Source organism: Meles meles, chromosome 18 (genome assembly GCF_922984935.1).
Source record: "Meles meles chromosome 18, mMelMel3.1 paternal haplotype, whole genome shotgun sequence".
Lineage (NCBI taxonomy): Eukaryota > Metazoa > Chordata > Mammalia > Carnivora > Mustelidae > Meles > Meles meles.
Genome location: NC_060083.1, coordinates 24,818,077 through 24,839,736, shown reverse-complemented (window position 1 = coordinate 24,839,736; position 21,660 = coordinate 24,818,077). Strand labels below are relative to the sequence as shown.

Sequence of the window (21,660 nt, the reverse complement as noted above, 5' to 3'; positions counted from 1 at the left end):
TTGTACCCCCATGGGGGTCCCTGGTGACTCTGAAAGTAAGTGTTCTGTCCAGGTCTCCAGACACACAGCTTGGTGGGCAGCAGCTTTTGTGAGTAACTACTTGGAAAAGGCCCCCCTTCCTCTATCTGGATGGGCTCATGGCTTGGCAAGTGCCAGTGAAAGAGTGATTCGGGTTAAAACCCCTCTTGCCTACTATATGACAGCAAATAGCTTTGATTATTCTCTTCAAGGTTCTAGTTGCTTGCCCACTTACAGATGTGTCTCTCCCGTACATCCCCACGATTACCAAATTCTGGCAGCTCTGCCTTCAAAATACTCCTTTGTGCCTCTTTTACAGTGACCCAAGCAGCCATCTTTTGTGTGGACCACGGTGACAACCTCCTTCCTGGCCATTCGCTTTCCCTTATCTGTACTTTAGAGAGCAACCAGGATGGTCTTCCTTGGCAGACTTGATCATGGCATTCCCTTGCTTAAAAAATCCTTTAGTGGTTCCTCTTAATCATAAAATACAATCTGCATTCCATAGAATGGCCTACATGGAAGTGCCCACCTTTTCCTCAGCCTTTCTTTTTCTCTGCTACTGTCAGGCTTTCCTTTCAGCTTTTCAGATGAGGGGCACCTGGCTGGTTCTGCATGCAACTCTTGATCTTAGGGTTGTGATGAAAAAGCCTCTGCCCATTCTAGGACCTCTCTCTCCCCAACTTTGATCTGTTGTCTTGGTCCCAGCTTAAATGTCACTTCCTCAGAGATGTCTTCCTGAATCCCTCAATCTCATAATCAATCATTTACATTCATGGTGCTCATCTCATATTGTGATTATATATTTCTGTGGTAATTTCATTCCATCTCTGTTAGACGGTAAGTCTGCTCCAGCAGGGCAGGAGCTACATGTGATTTGTTCATTCTATCTTGAGAGCCAGCACAGAGCCTGGCTCACAGCAGGCAGTACACATTTATTTATTTATTTTTTATTTTAAAGGTTTTATTTATTTATTTGACACAGAGATCACAAGTAGGCAGAGAGGCAGGCAGAGAGAAAGGAGGGGAAGCAGGCTCTCTGCTCAGCAGAGGATGCGGGGCTCGATCCCAGGACCCTGAGATCATGACCTGAGCCGAAGGCAGAGGCTTTAACCCGCTGAGCCACCCAGGCGCCCCGGCAGTACACATTTATTGAATGAAGAATGTTTCCTTCAGATTTTATAGTCCTGATTACCTCTCAGCTGCTGTCTCTGGTTTTCCTGGTCTTGTGTATGCTCCAAGACTGTAGGTTCATTTTAATATGAGAGTAAAATCTGTTTAGGAATGTCCTTCTGTTGCAGAAACATGAAATGTTTGTCAAAGCCTGGTCTCAAGGGTTTGGGTCCTTCTCTATGGCCATGTTCCTTTCCTTTTGCATAGGAGAGATGACTGGATCACTTAGAGGGGAACTATATTCATAAATGAAGATTTTTCACTGGTTGTATCTTTTTAATTTTAATTCCAGTATAAACATAGTGCTTATGAGTTTCAGGTGTATGATATAGTGTCCAACAGTTCTATACATTATTCAGTGCTCATCAAGACAAGTGCACTCTTGGGGTGCCTGGCTGTCTCAGTCTGGAGAGCATGTGACTCTTGATCTCAGGATTGTAAGTTCAAGCCTCACATTGAGTATAGACATTACTTAAAAAAAAAAAAGCGCATTCTTAACCCCCACCCCTTACCAATTTTACCCAGCTCTCCACTCTCAGTTTATTCTTATAGTTAAGAGTCTGTTTTTGGTTTGCCTCTATTTTCCCCTGTTCATTTATTTTGTTTCTGAAATTCCACATAGGATTGAAATCATACGGTATTTGTCTTTATCTGACTGGCTTATTTTACCTAGCATTATACTCTCCAGTTCATCCATGTTGTTTGGGAATGGCAAGATTTCTTTCTTTTTTTTAAGCATCCAGATTTTTTTTTTTTTTTTTTTTTTTTTTTTTTGAGAAAGAGAGTGAGCGAGCATGGGATTGGAGAGGGGGAGAATGAGAGGGAGAAAGAATCTGAAGCAGACTCCACACTGAGTGCATAACCCGACACCGGGTTCAGTCACCACTGTGAGATCATGACCTGATTCAAAACCAAGAGTTGAACGGCAAAAAAACAAAAAAAGAAAGGGGCACCTGGGTGGTTCAGTAGGTTAAGCCTCTGCCTTTGGCTCTGGTCATGATATCAGGGTCCTGGGATCGAGTTCTGCATCAGGCTCTCTGCTCAGTGGGGAGCCTGCTTCCCCCTCTCTCTGCCTGCCTCTCTGCCTACTTGTGATCTCTGTCGAATAAATAAAGAAAAATCTTTAAAAAAAAAAAAGAGTCGAACGGTTAACCCAGTTAGCCAACCAGGCGTCCCTTCTTTTTTCAAGTGAAGATTTCATTTATTTCATTTCATTTATTTATTTATTTTTAAAGATTTATTTATTTGACAGACAGAGATCACAAGTAGGCAGAGAGGCAGGCAGAGAGAGGACGAAGCAGGCTCTGTGCTGAGCAGAAAGCCTGATGTGGGGCTTGATCCCAGGACCCCGGGGTCATGACCTGAGCTGAAGGCAGAGGCTTTAACCCACTGAGCCACCCAGGGGCCCCGATTTCATTTTTTTTTTTTAAGATTTTTTTTTTTTTTAATTTATTTGACAGAGAGAGATCACAAGCAGGCAGAGAGGCAGGCAGAGAGAGAGGAGGAAGCGGGATCCCCGCGGGGTGGCTCAGTGGATTGAGCCGCTGCCTTCGGCTCAGGTCATGATCTCAGGGTCCGATTTCATTTTTTTAATGACTGAATAATATTCCAGTGTGTGGGTGTGTGCACACACACTATATCTCACATCTTTATTCATTCATCAATCAATAGATACTTGCTTGGGCTACTTGCGTAGTTTGGATACTGTAAGTAATGCTGCAGTAAATCTAGGGGTGCATGTATCTTTTCAAATTAGTGTTTTTTTATTCCTTGAGTAAATACCCAGTAGTGTAATTAATGGATCATAGGGTAGTGCCATTTTAACTCAGAAAACTCCATAAGGTTTTCCACAGTGGCTGCACCAGTTTACATTCCCACCGACAGTGCATGAGGATTCTTCACTAGTTGTATCTTATTTTTAATCTCTAGTTTTAGAAATAGTTTTTTTTGTCTTTTTTCAAAGATTTTATTTATTAGAGAGAGAGTGCAGAAGCAGGCAAAGCAGCAGGCAGAGGGGAGGGAGAAGCAGGCTACCTGCCAAGCAGGGACCCCAATGTGAGGCTAGATCCCAGGGTACTGGGATCATGACCTCACCTGAAGGCAGACGCTTCCTACTGAGCCACACAGGCTCCTTTGGCAATACTTTAAAAAAGACCGAATTCCATTACCAGCAATGCCAGGATTACCTCCAAATTATTTTGTCCTAAAATGCCAATTGTAATGTAAGTAGCTTAATATATCCTGAATACTAATGAAAATAATTACTTCTTATCTTGCCATTTGGGTCTCAATAACTCAGGCAGCAAGTCAAGAATGCAGCTAATGGGCAAGGTCTTTGTGAATTCTTTCTGTAAATTATAGTAAAGGGCTGGAAGTAAAGAGAAAATTGGCCTGAGTTTGGGGCCTAAATCCTTTTAGGAGCCTTGTGATATAACAAGAAAGAAGGAGAAAGCCAGATCCCATCCCCAAAAAAATGTAACAAGAGGAAGTGGCTTATTTAAATTCTTTAGCCACATCTTTTCTCCCAGTAGAATCAAGTTCTTCCTCTACTTTCACTTTTTCTTTTGAATAAAAAATTGCCCCAGTTTCTCATTTCCCATGTTAGGCATGCCTGTGGGATTAGGTTTATGTTTGAACCAGTGAGTTGCTTCTTGTTTCTTAGCAAGCTCTGCCATATGATCAAGGGCAGTCTTCTTGTTGTCATGACAACCGCCATTTACATAAGCAAGAACTGGGGGAGAACGTTTGGGATGATTTGTGGTAAATTTCATCATAATGGAAAGATAAAGCACCAACTTGGCAGGCTAGCAGCTAGAACTGAAACAACAGAGCAGACTTCTGTTCCTTTTGGTGAGATCTATTTGGTAGGTACCACTTTTGGCTATCATGAGTACTGTCATACCTGGAAAAAAAGAATGTGATCATCTTTAATCACATTTTCAGTAGCAATCAGGATGTTGTGTGCTTGTGGGAAGGGGGAGAGTGGCCTCTAAATCAAAGGTTATTGATCCAGAATCTTGACCCCTAGGGGACCCAGTGATAGACCTCATAAGGGGTATGGCAGAGATTACTCATTCAAATCCATGTTCTCTTCTGTGCACACTGCCTGACTACATTAACTAGGCTCCCTTGCTGTTATATACAACTATGTGATTGAGTTCAGCCAATGGATTGTGTGTGGAAGTGCCTGTGTCCCTTTCTGGCCTGGCTTATAGAAACCTCCTGCAGGGGTGCCTCCATGTTCTCTGTTTCCATCAGGCTGGAATGGAGCTGACACCGGGGCAGAGACTTCACCCACCTGACCCATCTCCAACTTAGTTACCAGCTAGGTAGCAAGACATAAACTTCTGTTCAACTGTTATTTGGGGGCATCTGGATGGTTCAGTGGGTGGAGCACATGACTCTTAATCTCAGGGTTGTAAGTCCGAGCCCCATGTTGCCCATGTTGGGAGTAGTGATTACTTAAAATCTTTAAAAATGTTTTAAATAAATGTTAAAAATCTTTTTTTTAAAACCCATTATATGTTTTAAGGTCAAATAGTTGCAGCAGTTAACCTACTCTAATACAAAGGAGTTGAATTGGATAGGCAAGAGGATACCTAAACTCTTTGCAAAGGGATAGCCCTTGTCTGTTCCACTTTCTGCTTCTCTCTCTAGCCTTAGCTCCCTTTGCTCTCCCTTCTGTACTCTGGGCTCTAGCCGCACTGAATTTCTTGACCTTTCTTTACCTGACCCACCTACTTGCGCCTCTATCTGACTCACCTTCTCTCTCACCTTCAATTAACCAATCTTACCTGACACTCTAATTGAGTGAGGTGTCTGTCCCATGTTCTCTCTTGGCTGTATGTGCTTACCGTTGTAACATCACACTGAACTGAAATTACCTGTGCATGCCTGTCACCAGACCAAGATTGCTCACTGCTATATTTCCAATACCCAGCTCTGCTTGAACACACAGGAGATACCGAGGGTATATATTTTTGACAAAAGAGAAAAAGAAAAACAGAAAATAGGCTAAAGGTCATCAAAAGCCAAGTGGGAGATGTGGGTAGTAATAACCTGAGGGACATAGAAAGTTACTGTGTAGGGGCATCGGACTGGCTCAGTTGGAAGAGTATGTGACTTGATGACCTGGTCATGAGTTTGAGCCCATGTTGGGTATAGAGAGTACTTTTTTTTTTTTTTTAAGATATTTATTTATTTATTTATTTGACAGAGATCACAAGCAGGCAGAGAGGCAGGCAGAGAGAAAGAGGGAGAAGCAGACTTCCCACTGAGGGGAGAGCCCGATTCGGGGCTCGATCCCAGGACCCTGACACCATGACCCAAGCCAAAGGCAGAGGCTTAACCCCTCGAGCCACCCAGGTGCCCCAACAGCTGCTTTTTTAAAGATGTTATTCATTTATTTGAGAGAGAGAGCATGAGAGAGGAGAAGGTCAGAGGGAGAAAAGCAGACTCCCTGTGGAGCTGAGAGCCTGATGTGGGACTCAGTCCTGGTACTCTAGGATCATGACCTAAACCAAAGGCAGTTGCTTAACCAACTGAGCCACCCAGGCACCCTGGTCTACCTAGGTTCTGATCGTGGGCTGGCTGGTCTTGAATGGCCTACAGCTGACACAGTTTATATCTGCTTCATGTGATCTCCCATCCTCCAGCAGAGTAACCTGGACTGGTTTTCATGGCTGTTGACAGAGTTCCAAAACAGGCAGGATCACACAGAGCCTCTAAAGGCCTGGCATTAGAGTTGACACAATGTTGGGCACCTGGGTGGCTCAGTGGGTTAAGCCTCTGCCTATGGATCCGGTCATGATCTCAGTGTCCTGGGATTGGGCCCCGCATCAGGCTCCCTGCTCAGCAGGGAGCCTGCTTCCCCTTCTCTTTGCGCCTGCCTCTGCCTACTTGTGATCTCTCTCTCTCTGTCAAATAAATAAATAAATAAAATCTTTAAAAAAGAGAGAGAACTGACACAATGTCAATTCCACTGCATTCTATTGATCAAAGTGAGTCTTATGGTCAGCCAGGATTCAAGGACTGAGGAAACAGCCTCCACCTCTTGATCGAATGAGCAAAAAGTCGTATTGCAAAGGGGAGCAGATATAGGAGGACTGAGGATTTTGGCAATTTTTACAAAATACAGAAGATACCCCATAAAATAAACTATTTGACTAAAATGTTGAAGCACAAATTAGTAGGAAGCATCAATATTTATAGTTTTTCTTTTTTATTCTTTTTAAGTAGGCTCCAAGTGCAAAATGGGGTTCGAACTCATGACCCTGAGATCAAGAGTTGCATGTTCTACAAGACTGAGCCGGCCAGACACCCTATAGTTTTTCTTTATTTTATAACTTGAATATTTTGCATGTGCAAGCATGATTTTTAATTTATTTTATTTTTTAAAGTAATTTCTGCACCCAACATGGGGCTTGAACTCATGACCCAGAGACGAAGAGTCGCGTGTTCTACCCACGGAGCCAGCCTGGCACCCCAAGCATGATTTTCAGCATCTGCCAAAGTAGGTGTTTGGGGTGGGGACTTGGGGACTGTTTGAGAAGAAAGGCACATGGGAAGAGATGACTGAGAATGAAAAGATTGACAGCAAGCTTCTTTAGCTCAGAGTTGTGTCCCGTTTATTCACTTTTATCTGCAGCACCTCCCATGATTACCACATGGAAAACACTCAGCAAATATTTGTTAATGACTAATAGTAAACCTCTATTTACTACCATAAAGGAGAACCGAATGTCTAGTCTTACTACTCTGCTGCTGCGTGTGGATATGCAGGTGGTTATGCCCTCCCCAAGGACGCCTGGGGCACAGAGGAGTGAAGTTGAAATCCAGCCTGTGTTCTGCTGGCCAAGACTCAGGCCTGGTTCCTGGCTTTACCTGCCTGCAGGGGGCATAGTTTTAAATCCAAACAGAGCCCCGTTTTGCTTGCTAAGCCGCCAGCCTCTAAGACTGTGTGTTGGAGGGGCACCTATTTTATAAAGCTCACGGCAGTTCCCTTTGGGCTGGCAGGGCCCTGATAATGTATGGGAGCGGAGAACTGCTTGCTGGGGAATGCAAGATGGCCCAAGATGCACAAAGCAAGAAAATTTAGCATAAAACTAGAGACACTGTTCTTAAAAATTGATCAACATAAGTGAGTGAGGGATTGAGAGAAATAGGAGCAAGGAAAATGAAAAAAGTGCAGTTATATGCCTGAATCCAGAGGAGAAACCAGCTGAGAGTTAACAGACCAAAACAGTGGAGCACACACAACATGATTTGTTTCTGTAGAAAGCAAATCTATGAGGCAGAAAATAGATTAATGGCTGCCTGGGCTGGGAGTAGGAATGGGGACTGACTGTAAATGGGCTCAAAGTTTCATTTTAGTGTGAGGAGAATGTTCTAAAATTAGATGTTGCCAATGGGTATATAACTGTAAATATACTAAAATTCATTGAATTTTAGACTTAAAACAGGTGGATTTATGGTATGTAAATTATATCTCTCTCAATAAAGCTATTTAAAAATATTTGTCTTAAAAAATAAATAAAAATAAATAATAAAGATATTTATCTCGGCAAGAAATAACAAATGTTGGGGCGCCTGACTGGCTCAGTTGGTGGAGCACAAGATTCTTGATCTTGGAATTGTGAGTTGAGGTCACGAGCCCCACGTTGGGTGTAGAGATTACTTAAAAAATAAATAAGAGGGGTGCCTGGGTGGCTCAGTTTGTTAAAGCCTCTGCCTTCGGCTCGGGTCATGATCCCAGGGTCCTGGGATCAAGCCCCGCATCGGGCTCTCTGCTCAGCAGGGAGCCTGCTTCCTCCTCTCTCTCTCTCCCTGCCTCTCTACCTACTTGTGATCTCTGTCTGTCAAATAAATAAATACTTTAAAAAAAATAAATAAGAAGTTAGGAAAAAAAAAGAAATAACAAGTGTTGGTGAAGATGTGAAAGAAAGGAACCCTCATGCACTCTTGGTGGCAATGTGGAATACAGTATACTGTATATACTGTGTATATATACTGTGTTTATACAGTATACTCTGTGGAATACAGTATGGAGTTTCCTCAAAAAAATTAAAAATAGAACTACCATATGATCCAGAAATTCCATTACTAATTACCCCCAAAATGAAAACACTAATTTGAAGATATATACCCCTATGTTTATTGCAGCATTGTTTACAATAGCCAAGATACGGAAACAATCCAAGTGTTCGTCAATAGATGAATGGGTAGGGGCGCTTGGGTGGCTCAGTCAATTAAGCGTCAGCCTTTGGCTCAGGTCATGGTTCTGGGATCGAGCCCCACATTGGGCTCCCTGCTCAGGGGGGACCCTACTTCTCCCTCGCTTGCTCCCCCTGCTTGTGCTCTCTCTCTCTGTGTCAAAGAAATAAAATCTTCTTTTAAAATAGATGAATGAATAGATGAATAGAAATCTTCTAATAAAATAGATGAATAGGCGCCTGGGTGGCTCAGTGGGATAAGCCTCTACCTTCGGCTCAGGTCATGGCTTTGGGGTCCTGGGATCAAGCCCCGTGTCAGGCTCTCTGCTCGGCAGGGTGTCTGCTTCCTCCTCTCTCTTTGCCTGCCTCTCTGCCTACTTGTGCTCTCTCTCTTTCTGTCAAATAAGTAAATAGTCTTTCAAAAAAATAGATGAATGGATAAAGAAGATGTATATGTAAATATATATATAGTGGAATATTACCCAGACATAAAAGAATGAGATCTTCCCATTTGTGACATGGATGGGCCTAAAAAGTATTATGCTAAGGGAAATAAGTCAGAGAAAGATAAATGGCATATGACTTTACTCATATATGAAATCTAAGAAACAAATTTAAAAAACCAGACTTTTTAAAAAAAGAATTGGTTGTTCTCTTTTCAAGATTTTAATTATTTATTTGACAGAGACACAGCGAGAGAGGGAGAAGCAGGCTTCCTGCTAAGCAGGGAGCCCGATGCGGGGCTCAATCCCAAGACCCTGAGATCATGAGCTAAGCTGAAGGCTTAATGACTGAGCCACCCAGGTGCACCAAAAAACAGACTCTTAAATACAGAAAACAAACTGGTAGTTGCCAACGGGAGATAGGTGGGGACAAAATAGGTGAAGGGGACTAAGAGATACAAATTTCCAGTCATAAAAGAAGTAAGTCATGATAATAAAAAGCACAGCATAGGGTATATAGTAAATAGTAAATAATGTGATAACACTGTATGGTGACAGATGGTGACCACACTTACCGTGGTGAGCAATGAATGATGTCTTGCCAAATCACTATGTTGTACACCCGAAATGAATATAACATTGCATATTGCATAGTTATTATATTTCAATGTACAGAAAATTTTTAAAAAACATTGTTCTGAGTATAATAAAATTATTATTTGTCTTTTGTCAGTGTTAGCCACACTAAAAGTGAACAAGACATTGTGTGTCTTTGATGGATACAATAGGAAGCTCACAGCAAGCACCACCTCTGAGGCATTCAAATAAAAAAAAAAAATTGAACCTGACTCTGCTTCAGCTATCAGTTTATAGGAAATGTGAGGAATACAGGAACAAGTCAAATAACACCATAAGGAAGTGAAGAAACAAATCCAGGATGTGAGATATTCTACAAGACAGAAGGCTCAGTTTCTTCTCAAATAAATGGTAAGAAAAAGAAAAGGGACAGGAAGGGAGAACTGTTTTGGATAAAAAGAGACTTAAGAGCTCTATCAAGTGATATATTTTGTGAATTTAGTTTGTATCCTGATTCAGGTAAACCAACTGGAGAGAAAAACCCATTTGAAACAACCATGGGAAATTGAACATGGGCTGAATATTAGATGATATTAGAAAATAGGGGCACTTAGGTGGCTCAGTCAGTTGAGTGTCCAACTCTTGCTTTCGGCTCAGGTCATGATCTTGGGGTCATGGGACTGAGTCCCATGTCTGGCTCTGCACTCAGCAGGGAGTCTGCTTGAGATTCTCTCTCCCTCTGCCCCTTCCCCTGCTCATGCTCTCTCTCTCAAATAAATAAATCTTTATAAACGAATGAATGAATGAATGAATGTGGGGCACCTGGCTGGCTCTGTCAGTAGGGCGTTTGACTCTTGATCTCAGGGTGGTGAGTTCAACCCCCACATTGGGTGTACAGATCACTTTAAAAAATATTTAAAGGGGTACCTGGGTGGCTTAGTGGGTTAAAGCCTGTGCCTTCGGCTCGGGTCATGATCCCAGGGTCTTGGGATCGAGCCCCACATGGGGTGCTCTGCTCAGCAGGGAGCCTGCTTCCTCCTCTTTCTCTCTGCCTGCTTCTCTGCCTACTTGTGACCTCTGTCTGTCAAATAAATAAAATCTTTAAAAATATATTTAAAAAGGAATGAATGAGGACGCCTGGGTGGCTCAGTGGGTTAAGCCGCTGCCTTCAGCTCAGGTCATGATCTCAGGATCCTGGGATCGAGTCCCACATCGGGCTCTCTGCTCAGCGGAGAGCCTGCTTCCCTTCCTCTCTCTCTGCCTGCCTCTCTTGTGATTTCTCTCTGTCAAATAAATAAATAAAATCTTTAAAAAAAAAAAAAAGGAATGAATGAGGGGCACCTGGGTGGCTCAGTTGGTTAAGCGTCTAGTTTGGCTCAGGTCAAGATCCCAGGGTTCTGGGATTGAGCCTTGCTTTGGGCTCCCTGCTCAGCAGGAAGCCTGCTTTCCTCCTCTTTCAGCCCCTTGCCCCTGCCTGTGTTCTTTCTCTCTCTCTCAAATAAGTAAATAAAATCTTTAAAAAATGAGTGTATGAATAAATGTTAATCTTGGGTGTAATAATGATATTGTGTTATATTAACAAAGTCTGTTAGTGATACTGCACAATACAAAGTAATGGTCCCCCAACGATGTCCACATCTTAATCCCTAGAACCTGTGAATATGTTACTTTACATGGCACAAGGGATTTTTGCAGTTGTGAATAAGGATCTTGACATGGGAAGATTATTCTGGATTACCTGGTAGTTCCAATGCAGTCACAAGTGTCTGTAAAGGACAAGTCAGAGTCAGAAAAGGAAATATGACAATGGAACCAGAAGTTCCAATGAGGTGCCTTGAAGATGGAAGAAGGGGCAATAAGCCCAATAAGGCAAGACGACTCTAGAAGTTGAAGATATCAAGGACATAGATTTACTGCTAGAGGCACCAGAAGGAACACAGCCCTGATGACACCCGGATTTAGGACTTCTTTATCCTCCAGAACTATAAGATAATATATTTGTGTTGCTTTAAGTCACAAAATCTGTTGTAATTTCTTACAGTAATAATAGGAAAACATTACAAGTATCTTCATGAGTATAGCCTTTGTTTGGCTCAACTGAAGTATTTTTAGCAACAATTTCCAGGAGTAGGGTTTACTGGGTCATGGCTATCACATTTGAATATTTTGCTTTCCAAATGGTGTTTATCCATTGTCCGCACTGCCAACAGAGTAACCTGGAAAACATGAACCACCATTCTGTTTTTTCTTTTCACCATTACACTAAAAAAATAATGCTTTAGTAAATTTAAAAGTACATCTTGGGAAACCTAGCTGGTTCAGTCCATAGGACATGTGACTCTTGATCTTGGGGTTGTGAGTTCGAGCCCCACATTAGGTGTAGAGATTCCTTAAAAACAAAACAAACAAACAAAAAATACTTAGAGTTGCCTGAGTGGCTCAGTTGGTTAGAGGTCTGACTCTTGACTTTATCTCAGGTCATGATCTCAGGGTCATGAAGACAAACCCCGCATTGGGCTTCACACTCAGTGTAGAGTCTGCTTGTCCCTCTCCCTCCCCCTCTGCCCTGCTACCTATTCTTACAAATGCTCTTTCTCTCTCAAATAAATAAATAAATTAAAAATTTAAAAACAAATAAAATCTTAAAAATGGTTAAGATGGCTCAACCACAATAAGAAATTTTTAATAAAAAATTAAATGAAGTTCTAAAAACAAGGTTAAGATGATAAATTTGTTGTGTATTTTACCATAGTTAAAAATTTTTTTTAAATTTTATCTGTTTGACAGAGCGAAAGAGGACAAGCGAGAGAGTAGTAGAGGGAGGAGAGGCAGGCTCCCCACTGAGCAGGGAGCCTGATGAGGGGCTCTATCCCAGGACCCTGGGACCATGACCTGAGCTGAAGGCAGATGCCCAACCATCTGAGCCAAACAGGCACCCTTACCATAGTTAAAATTTTTTTAAATTTTAATTTAAAAATTGATTTTTCAAAAAGTATATCTCAGGTACTTTATTTGTATATTTTTATTACCGGTGAGAATGAATAGATCTCCATTTTTTTACCCTTTGAATTTTCTCATTGATGAATTAGCAGGTTATACCCTTTTCTTATTTTACTTATTGGATTTACTACTTATTTTTTTTAATTTTTAAATTATTTATTTATTTATACTTTGGGTTTACTATTTAAAGATTTATTTATTTAAGAGGGAGAGAGAGAGTTTAAACTTTGGAGGGAGGGCCAGAGGGAGAGGGAAAGATGGTCTCCTAAGGCAGCTCCATGTTGAGCACTGAGCCCCATGCAGGGCTTGATTCCCATAACCCTGAAGTCACAACCTGAGCTAAAACCTAGAGTTGGACACGTAACTACCTGTGCCAGGATTTACTATTTATTCAAATAGTCAAGTCTTACTTTCAATGCTAAAAAACCTTCTTCCAGAAATCTGAGTTCTTTGATCTTATTTTATACTGGTATTTCTATAAGTTGATTCTTTTTTTAAAAAATACTTTATTTAAGGGGCACCTGGGTGGCTCAGTGGGTTAAGCCGCTGCCTTCGGCTCGGGTCATGATCTCGGGGTCCTGGGATCGAGTCCCGTGTCGAGCTCTGTGCTCAGCAGGGAGCCTGCTTCCCTCTCTCTCTCTCTCTCTGCCTGCCTATCTACTTGTGAACTCTCTCTGTCAAATAAATAAATGAAATCTTTAAAAAGAAAAAAAATACTTTATTTAATTATTTGACAGAGAGCACAAGCAGAGGGAAAAGTACAGAAGGAGAGGGAGAAGTCCCAATGTGGGACTCCATGTGGGGCTCAATCCCAGGACTCTGGGATCATGATGCGAGCTAAAGGCACATGCTTAAGGACTGAGCCACCCAGGTGTCCACTTTACTTCATTAAATTTGAAAACTAACTGGCAAGTAGCATAAAGCATAGACCTAACATCTCTCTAATTTAGTATTGTCCTCAAGCCACTTACTGGATAATCTTCCCTTCTTCCTAAGTCATCGAAACTTGAGAGGTTTGTAACTGATGGTTTGATGATTTGTTGGTTTTTGTTTTTTGTTTTTTAAGATTTTATTTATTTGAGAGGGAAATTTAGGGAGAAAGAGAAGGAGCAGGGAGAGGAGCAGAGGGAGAAGCAGACTCCCCGCTGAGCAGGGAGCCTGATACGGGGCTCTATCCCAGGACCTTGGGATCATGACCTGAGTCAAAGGCAGACAGTTAACGGACTGAGCCACCGAGGTGCCCCTGGAAGTGATGGACTTTACTAGTGATTTGGAGAATAGCAGAATCTTGTTTGGGATCAGCCACAGAAGTAGAAGGAAGTGAATGTGGTGGATTGCTCATGTGCCCAAGCCTCTCCTGAGCGCTTGACAGGAGGACTGAGAGAGATGGTGGGATGGAGAAGAAGGGCCAGGGGAGCCATCTGTACTCCCATCTTTTGGCAAAATATAAATGTGGGTATTTTCCTGTGGGTCAAATGGACAAGAGAGTAACTTGCTGGGCTGAACCCACTTGCCTATAACCTACCAAGGGGGGAAGCCCTTCAGAACCCTCCCAACAAATTTACACAGGGGTCCCCAAGCAAGCTAGTCACTGGCAGGCTGTCATGTATATACATATAACGAAGGAGATGTTATCCCCCGCAATATAAATATGAGTCCATATTAGAAGTTCTATTAATATGATTAACCATATTTACTCATTAAAGAAAAATAATTCATAAAAATAGAGCCCAAAAAGCATCCAGTAAAAAGTCAACACCCTTAAAAAAATATTCCTTAATCTCTACACCCAACGTGAGGCTCGAACTCACAACCCCAAGCTCAAGAGCAGGCTCTACTGACTGAGCCAGCCAGGTGCCCCAACACTCAATTTTTTAAACTCATTTTTTTTTCTACGTAGACAGCTCGTTTATTAGCACTGGTGCTGTGACATAATGGTTTCCGATGAAGATGCTGAGCCGCGTGGAGGTGGCAGAATGAGGTGAGGCTCAGATGGGTGAGTGGCGGGCTCCTGTTTCTTCCTCTCATTGTTGTTGTCATCCCACTCGGCTGGGAAGCCGTTCATCGGGCTGACCTTCAGGACGAACTTCCTCTTGGTGTGCTTGGCCACCCACTCCTCTTCAAAGGTGTGCGGGCACACCTAGTACTTCCCCCAAATCAGAATGAGAGAGGTGAAGTCCATGACGAACATGGCAGTGCCCACAACCATCTTGCCTCCGTTCATGCTCCTGTTCCTTTCAGCAAAGCTCTTGTGGAACTGGATGTGGTACAACTCAACTTTCTCACTGGTGGAGAGGCTGCTTCAGGGAGCCCTCTCCTCTTTCAAGGTCTTCTGGCTGGCTCAGTTGATTAAGCGACATACTCTTTTTTTTTAATCATTCTTTTTTTTTTTCTTTAAGATTTTATTTATTTATTTGACAGAGAGAGATCACAAGTAGGCAGAGAGGCAGGCAGAGAGAGAGGAAGGGAAGCAGGCTCCCTGCTGATGTGGGGCTCGATCCCAGGGCTCTGGGATCATGACCTGAGCCGAAGGCAGAGGCTTTAACCCACTGAGCCACCCAGGCGCCCCTGATTAAGCGACATACTCTTGATCTTAACTCATGTCTTGATCTCAGGGTGGTGAGTTCAAGAAAAAACAAAAAACAACAACTATTTCTCAGAAAATAATAGAAAATATTACTCGTAATGGGGAAATGTTAGACATTTCCATTAAAATGTGGAATTTAACAATAAAGGCCCATTTTGATCTCTTATTCAGTATTTCTCTGAAGCTCCATTGACATGGAGAAATGAGAAGTAAATAGGATATATATATATATACTATAAAGGTAGAGACAAAATTTTCAGCAGTGCACTCTGGAAAGCCAAGCCAGTTGTTAACTGAAAAACTATTAGAATAGGAGCCCCTGGGTTGCTCAGTTGGTTAAGTGACTGACTCTCGATTTTGGCTCAGGTCATGATCTCAGGGTTTTGAGATAGAGTCCCTCATTGGGACCGCGCTCAGCGGGGAGTCTGCTGGAGATTTTCTCTCCCTCTCCCTCTGCCCCCCCCACCCCGTGCTCTCTTTCTCTCTCTCAAATAAATAAATAAATAAATAGAAAATTGTAAGAATAAAGTCCAATGAGGCAGATGGATGTAAGGTAACTATTCAAAAATCCTTAATTTTTATATATATTAGCAGTGACGAAGGAAACCCCATTTATAATGTCAATAGCTTCCTAAGTACTTAGAAACAAAATTAACTGGAAATACATAAGATCTCTAGAAATCTGGGGCACCTGGGTGGCTCAGTGGGTTAAAGCCTCTGCCTTCCGCTTGGATCATGATCCCGGGCCACATTGGGCTCTCTGCTCCATGGGGAGCCTCCTTCCTCTTCTTTCTCTCTACATGCCTCTCTGCCTACTTGTGATCTCTGTCTGTAAAATAAATAAAAATTTAAAAAAAGACCTCTAGAAATCTAACTATACAAAATAATTAAGATCATACCAAAGAGACTTGAAGAAAATTAGAGAAATGTGTTCCTAAATGGGAAGATTTATTTTTTAAAAGATTCCCAATTTCCCCCTAATCAATCTATAAATTCAGGGCAACTCGATCAAAATCAAAATGGATCTTGAGGAGCACCTGGGTGGCGCAGGCAGTTGGGCAGCTGCCTTCAGCTCAGGTCATGATCCCAGGGTCCTGGGATCCAGTCTAGCCTTGGGCTCCCTGCTCAGTGGGCAGCCTACTTCTCCCTGCCTGCTTCTTCCCCTGCTTGTGCTCTCTCTGTCTCTGACAGATAAATATATCTTTAAAACCCTGATATTAACTTTCTTTTAATGCACTTTTTATTGTTTTCTAAGTATAATTGTATTTTTAACAATGCAATAATACTGAACATGTGATTTTATTTCTTAGCTTTTATACTTAATCACACATTGTGAGAATTTTTCATGTGTATATACATACATCTATATTGTAAAGGTAATACATATATTTAAAAAATTTAAACAAATTCATTAAGATTTAAAATAAAATAATTAGCTTATTTTTACAAATAAAAACACAATGACAACTTAACACACAAAAACACTAAACTGCCAGCTCCTGGAGGCAATGACTCATTGTATTTTTTTTATGTCTTATTTCCTTCTTGTAGTGCTTAGTGCACTACCATGTATGGATACTGTACTCAAGACAGGTCAAGAGAGGTCTTGTTTCCATTAAAGGAAATTTTTCAATAAAGTTGGGAGAGTCCTAAGTAAGGGTGTGATTTAATGATCTGGTGATTGTTTTAAGGAATTTTCAATGGAGCAGGAAGTACTCATTAACACAGCAGCTGTGAGAAGAGCAGTACCAAACTGTGAGAGGCACCTCAATACGTCACCATGATTTTCTTTTTTTTTAAGTGATCTCTCCACCCGACATGGGGCTCAAACTCATGACCCTGAGATCAAAAGTCTCAAGTCCTACAGACTGAGCCAGCCAGCGCCCTGTGCACCATGATTTTTTTATATCTGTTTATAGCTCCAGGTGCTATACCAAAAATGCTTCTGCTTTTTTATTCAACATAGTACTGGAAGTCTTAGCCATGGAAATCAAACAAGAAAAAGAAAAAGAAATGAAAGGGCTCCCAATTGGTCAGGAAAAAATAAGACTTTGACTATATTTTTAACAGATGTAAACTACTTATTGATCATTTGCCAGCAGATACTGTTAAATACATTATCTTGCAGCATATCACTTTCAAAGATTACTTATTTATTTATTTTTAAGATTTCATTTATTTATTTGTCAGAGAGTGTGCACAAGCAAGGGAGCAGCAGGCCGGGAGAAGCAGGCTTCCTGCTGGGCAAGGAGTCCAATGTGAGACTTGATCCCAGGACCCTGAGATCATGACCTGAGCCGAAGGCAGATGCTTAACCAATTGAGCCTCTCAAGCAACCCAGCATATGACTTTCAAGTTAAAATGTCAAATGAACACCAGTGTTTACAGTTCTTTTAAGGAATGTTATATAATGACACATTGAGGCATAAATTCTTTTGGCTTCTAATTCTTAAAAGAATAAAAACAGTAAAAGTGATGCAAAATCTTCAGTGTGAGATTAGGACTAAGCTACATTTTACAAAAGTATCATATAAAATGGTGATAATCCAGGGCATCTGGGTGGCTCAGTTGGTTAAGCATCTGCCTTCAGCTTGGGTCATGATCCCAGGGTCCTGGGATCAAGCCCCACTCTCCAGAGAGCCTGCTTCTCCCTCTCCCTCTGCCTGCCCCTCCCCCTGCTTGTGCATGCTTTCTCTCTCTCTCTCTCTCTCTGTCAAATAAATAAATAAATAAATAAATAGAAATAAAATGGCGATAATCCCATTCAATATCCTGGATTAGATGCCTTTTAGGAGGGACTGATAATTTATACAATCAAACTTTATAATTTACAGATAAAGACAGTTCAGTATTGCCACTGAGAAGTACATCTCTTAACCTACACAACTTTCAGGCCACAGCTTTGAAGATCTGAAGTATCAAGTTGGTTTGATGAATTAAACAGTTGGCAATCATGAACACATTTATTGCCTTACCTCTTTCTTTCCTTTTTTCTTTTTTAAAAGATTTTATTTATTTATTTTGAGAGAGAGAGCAAGTAAGAGAGAGCATGAGAGGGGAGAAGGTCAGAGGGAGAAGCAGACTCCCTGTGGAGCAGGGAGCCCAATATGGGATTCGATTCCAGGACCCCAGGATCATGACCTGAGTCAAAAGCAGCGGCTTACCAACTGAGCCACCCTATTCTTTTATCACAGAAAGGAAAAGAAATACTGCAGTAGAGGAAGATTATTCTGAATTTTAGCACTGCATTTTCTATTGTAATTGCCTTTTCAATGAGTATGGCAATGGAAGAGATGAAGAATGAAGCTGAGACGAATTCCATGGTTTCCTCTGTGCAATCATGTGTCCTATATTTAATGAGCTAGAATGATGAAACCAATTCTCGGTTTCAGCTCGGATCATGGTTTCCATTTCGTGGGATCAAGCTCCACTTCGGACATCGTGTTCAGTGTGAAGAAGTCCGCTTGAGACTCTTTCCCTCTCCCTCTGCCCCTCCTCCCCCCCCAAATAAATAAATAAATAAATAACCTTTTAAAAAAAACCTTTATTTACAGAAGACATGATACGGTATATAGAAAATCCTAAAGATTCCAAGACACTAAGAGCTACTAGAATTGATAGGTGAATTCAGTAAAGCCACAGGATACAAAATCTATGTACAGAAATCCATTGCAGGGTCACCTGGGTGGCTCAGTATTGAGTGTCTGCCTTCCGCTCAGGTCATGATCCCAGGGTCCAAGCCTGCTTTCCCCCCACCACTCCCCCTTCCTGATCTCTTCTCTTGATGTCTCTTTCTCTGTCAAATAAATAAATAAAATCTTAAAAAAAAATCAATTGCATTTCTACACGCTAATAATAAAGTAGTAGAAAGATAAATTAAGAAAGCAATTCCATGTATAATTGCACCAAAAATAATAAAATAACTAGGAATAAACTCAACCAAGGAGATGAAAAATCTATACCTTGGAAACTATAAAACGCTGATGAAAGAAACGAAGACAACACAAAGAAATAGAAAGACCTTCCACGCTCATAGATCGGAAGAACAAATATTGTTAAAATGTCTGTACTACCCAAAGCAATCTAGGGATTTAGTGCAATCCCTATCAAAATACTAACTATTTTTCACAGAACTAGAATAATCCTAGAATGAAATTTTTAAATTTTTTAAAAAGATTTTATTTATTTATTTGACAGACAGAGATCACAAGTAGGCAGAGAGGCAGGCAGAGAGAAAGAGGGAAGCAGGCTTGCTGCTGAGCCAAGAGCCCAGTTCGGGGCTCGATCCCAGGACCCTGGGATTATGACCTGAGCCAAAGGCAGAGGCTTTAACCCACTGAGCCACCCAGGTGCACCTGAGATTTTTTAAAAGATTTTATTTAGGGGCGCCTGGGTGGCTCAGTGGATTAAGCCGCTGCCTTCGGCTCGGGTCATGATCTCAGGGTCCTGGGATCGAGCCCCGCATCGGGCTCTCTGCTCCACAGGGAACCTGCTTTCCTTCCTCTCTCTGCCTACTTGTGATCTCTGTCTGTCAAATAAATAGATAAAATCTTTAAAAAAAATAAAAATAAAAGATTTTATTTATTAGTCAGAGAGAACACAAGCAGGGGGAGTGGCAGGTGGAGGCAGAAGCAGGCTCCCCCCTGAGCAGGGAGCCAGATGTGGAACTTGTTCTCAGGACCCTGAGCTGAAGGCAGATGCTTAACTGACTGAGCCACCCAGGCGTCCCAGAACTAGAATAATCCTAAAATTTGTATGGAACCACAAAAGACTCTAAATAGCCAAAACAGTCTTGAAAAAGAAAAACAAAGCTGTAAGTATCACAATCCCAGATTTCAAGACACACTACAAAACTGTAGTAATCAAAACAATATGGTGGGGGCATAAAAATAGACACATAAATCAATGAAGCTGAATAGAGAGCCCAGTAATAAACCCACAATTATATGGTCAGTTAATCTTTGCCAAATGAGGCAAGAATATACAATGGGAAAAAAGACAGTCTTCTCAACAAGTGGTGTTGGGGAAACTGGAGCAACATGCAAAAGAATGAAACTGGATCACTGTCTTATACCACCACAAAAATAAATCCAAACATGGGGGCATCCAGCTGGCTCAGTCAGAGCAGTGTGTGACTCTTGATCTTGGGGTTGTGAGTTTTAAGCCTGACATTGGGTGTAGTGATTACTTAAATAAATAAAACTTGAAAAAAAAATCCAAAAATGAGGTGCCTGGGTGTCTCAGTTGTTAACCATCTGTCTTCTGCTCAGGTCATGATCCCAGGGTCATGGAATAGAGCCCCACATCGGGCTCTCTGCTCAGTGGGAAGCCTGCTTCTCCCTCTCCCACCCTCCTACCTCTGTTTCCTTTCTTGCTGTCTCTTTGTCAAATAAATAAAATCTTTAAGAAAAAAGGGGCCCACACAGGGGCGCCTGGGTGGCTCAGTGGGTTAAGCCTCTGCCTTTGGCTCAGGTCATGATCCTAGAGTCCTGGGATCGAGCCCCGAATCGAGCTTTCTGCTTAGCGGGGAGCCTGCTTCCGCCCTCTCTCTCTGCCTGCCTCTCTCTCTGTCAAATAAATAAATAAATAAATCTTTAAAAAAATCCAAAGTGGATAAAGGAACTAAATGTGAGACCCAAACTCAGAAAAGTCCTAGTAAGAGAGCATAGGTGGTAATTTATCTGACATCGGCCATAGTAACAATGTTCTAGATATGTCTACTGAGGCAAGGGAAATAAAAGCAAAAATAAACTATTGGGACTATGTCAAAATGAAAAGCTCGTGCACAACCACCAACCGTCAAAATGAAAAAACAATCTACTGAATGGGAGAAGATATTTGCAAATTATATATCCAATGAAGGCTTAGTATCCAAAATATATAAATAACTTATACAACCCAACACCAAAAAAATCCCCAAATAACCCAATTAAAAAATGGGCACAAGACATGAACAGACATTTATCCAAAGAAGACAGATGGCCAACAGATACATGACAAGATGTTCAACATCACTCATAGAAATTCAGATCAAAACCACAATGAAATATCACCTCACAACTGTGAGAATCCCTAAAATTAAAAACATAAGAAACAACGAGTGTGGCAAGGATGTGGAGAAAAAGGTACCCTCTTACACTTTTAGGACTGCAAACTGGTGCAGCCACTGTGAAAAATGGTATGGATCTTCCTCAAAAAACCTAAAATTAGAACTACCATGTGATCTAGTAATTCCTCTACTAGGTATTTACCCAAAGAATATCAAAACACTAATTAAAAAAGATATATGCAGGGCACCTGTGTGCCTCAGTCGGTTACGTGTCTACCTTCGGTTCAGGTCATGATCCCAGGGTCCTAGGATTGAATTCCAAATCAGAATCTGTGCTTAGTGGGGAGTCTGCTACTACCTCCGCCCATCCCCCACTTCCTCATTCTCCTTTGCTCGCTCACACTCTCTTGCAAGAAATAAATAAAATATATTATTTATTTATTTATTTATTTATTAAAAATTTTTTTTTAAAGACTTTTCATGTATTTGACAGAGAAAGATCACAAGTAGGCAGAGAGGCAGGCAGAGAGAGGAGGAAGCAGGCTCCCGGCTGAGCAGAGAGCCCAATGCGGGGCTCGATCCCAGGACCCTGGGATCATGACC

The 21,660-nt window shown here is 41.6% G+C and overlaps 1 long non-coding RNA gene across 1 annotated transcript; it reads left to right on the top strand.

The window, feature by feature from the left end:
- The first annotated feature begins 6,113 nt into the window (after positions 1-6,113).
- On the top strand, positions 6,114-19,107 carry LOC123929229. The gene is made up of 4 exons (XR_006815904.1): positions 6,114-6,703; positions 9,579-9,832; positions 14,322-14,402; positions 18,401-19,107. It is a non-coding gene; the product is annotated as an uncharacterized LOC123929229 (long non-coding RNA).
- Positions 19,108-21,660: the final 2,553 nt, after the last annotated feature.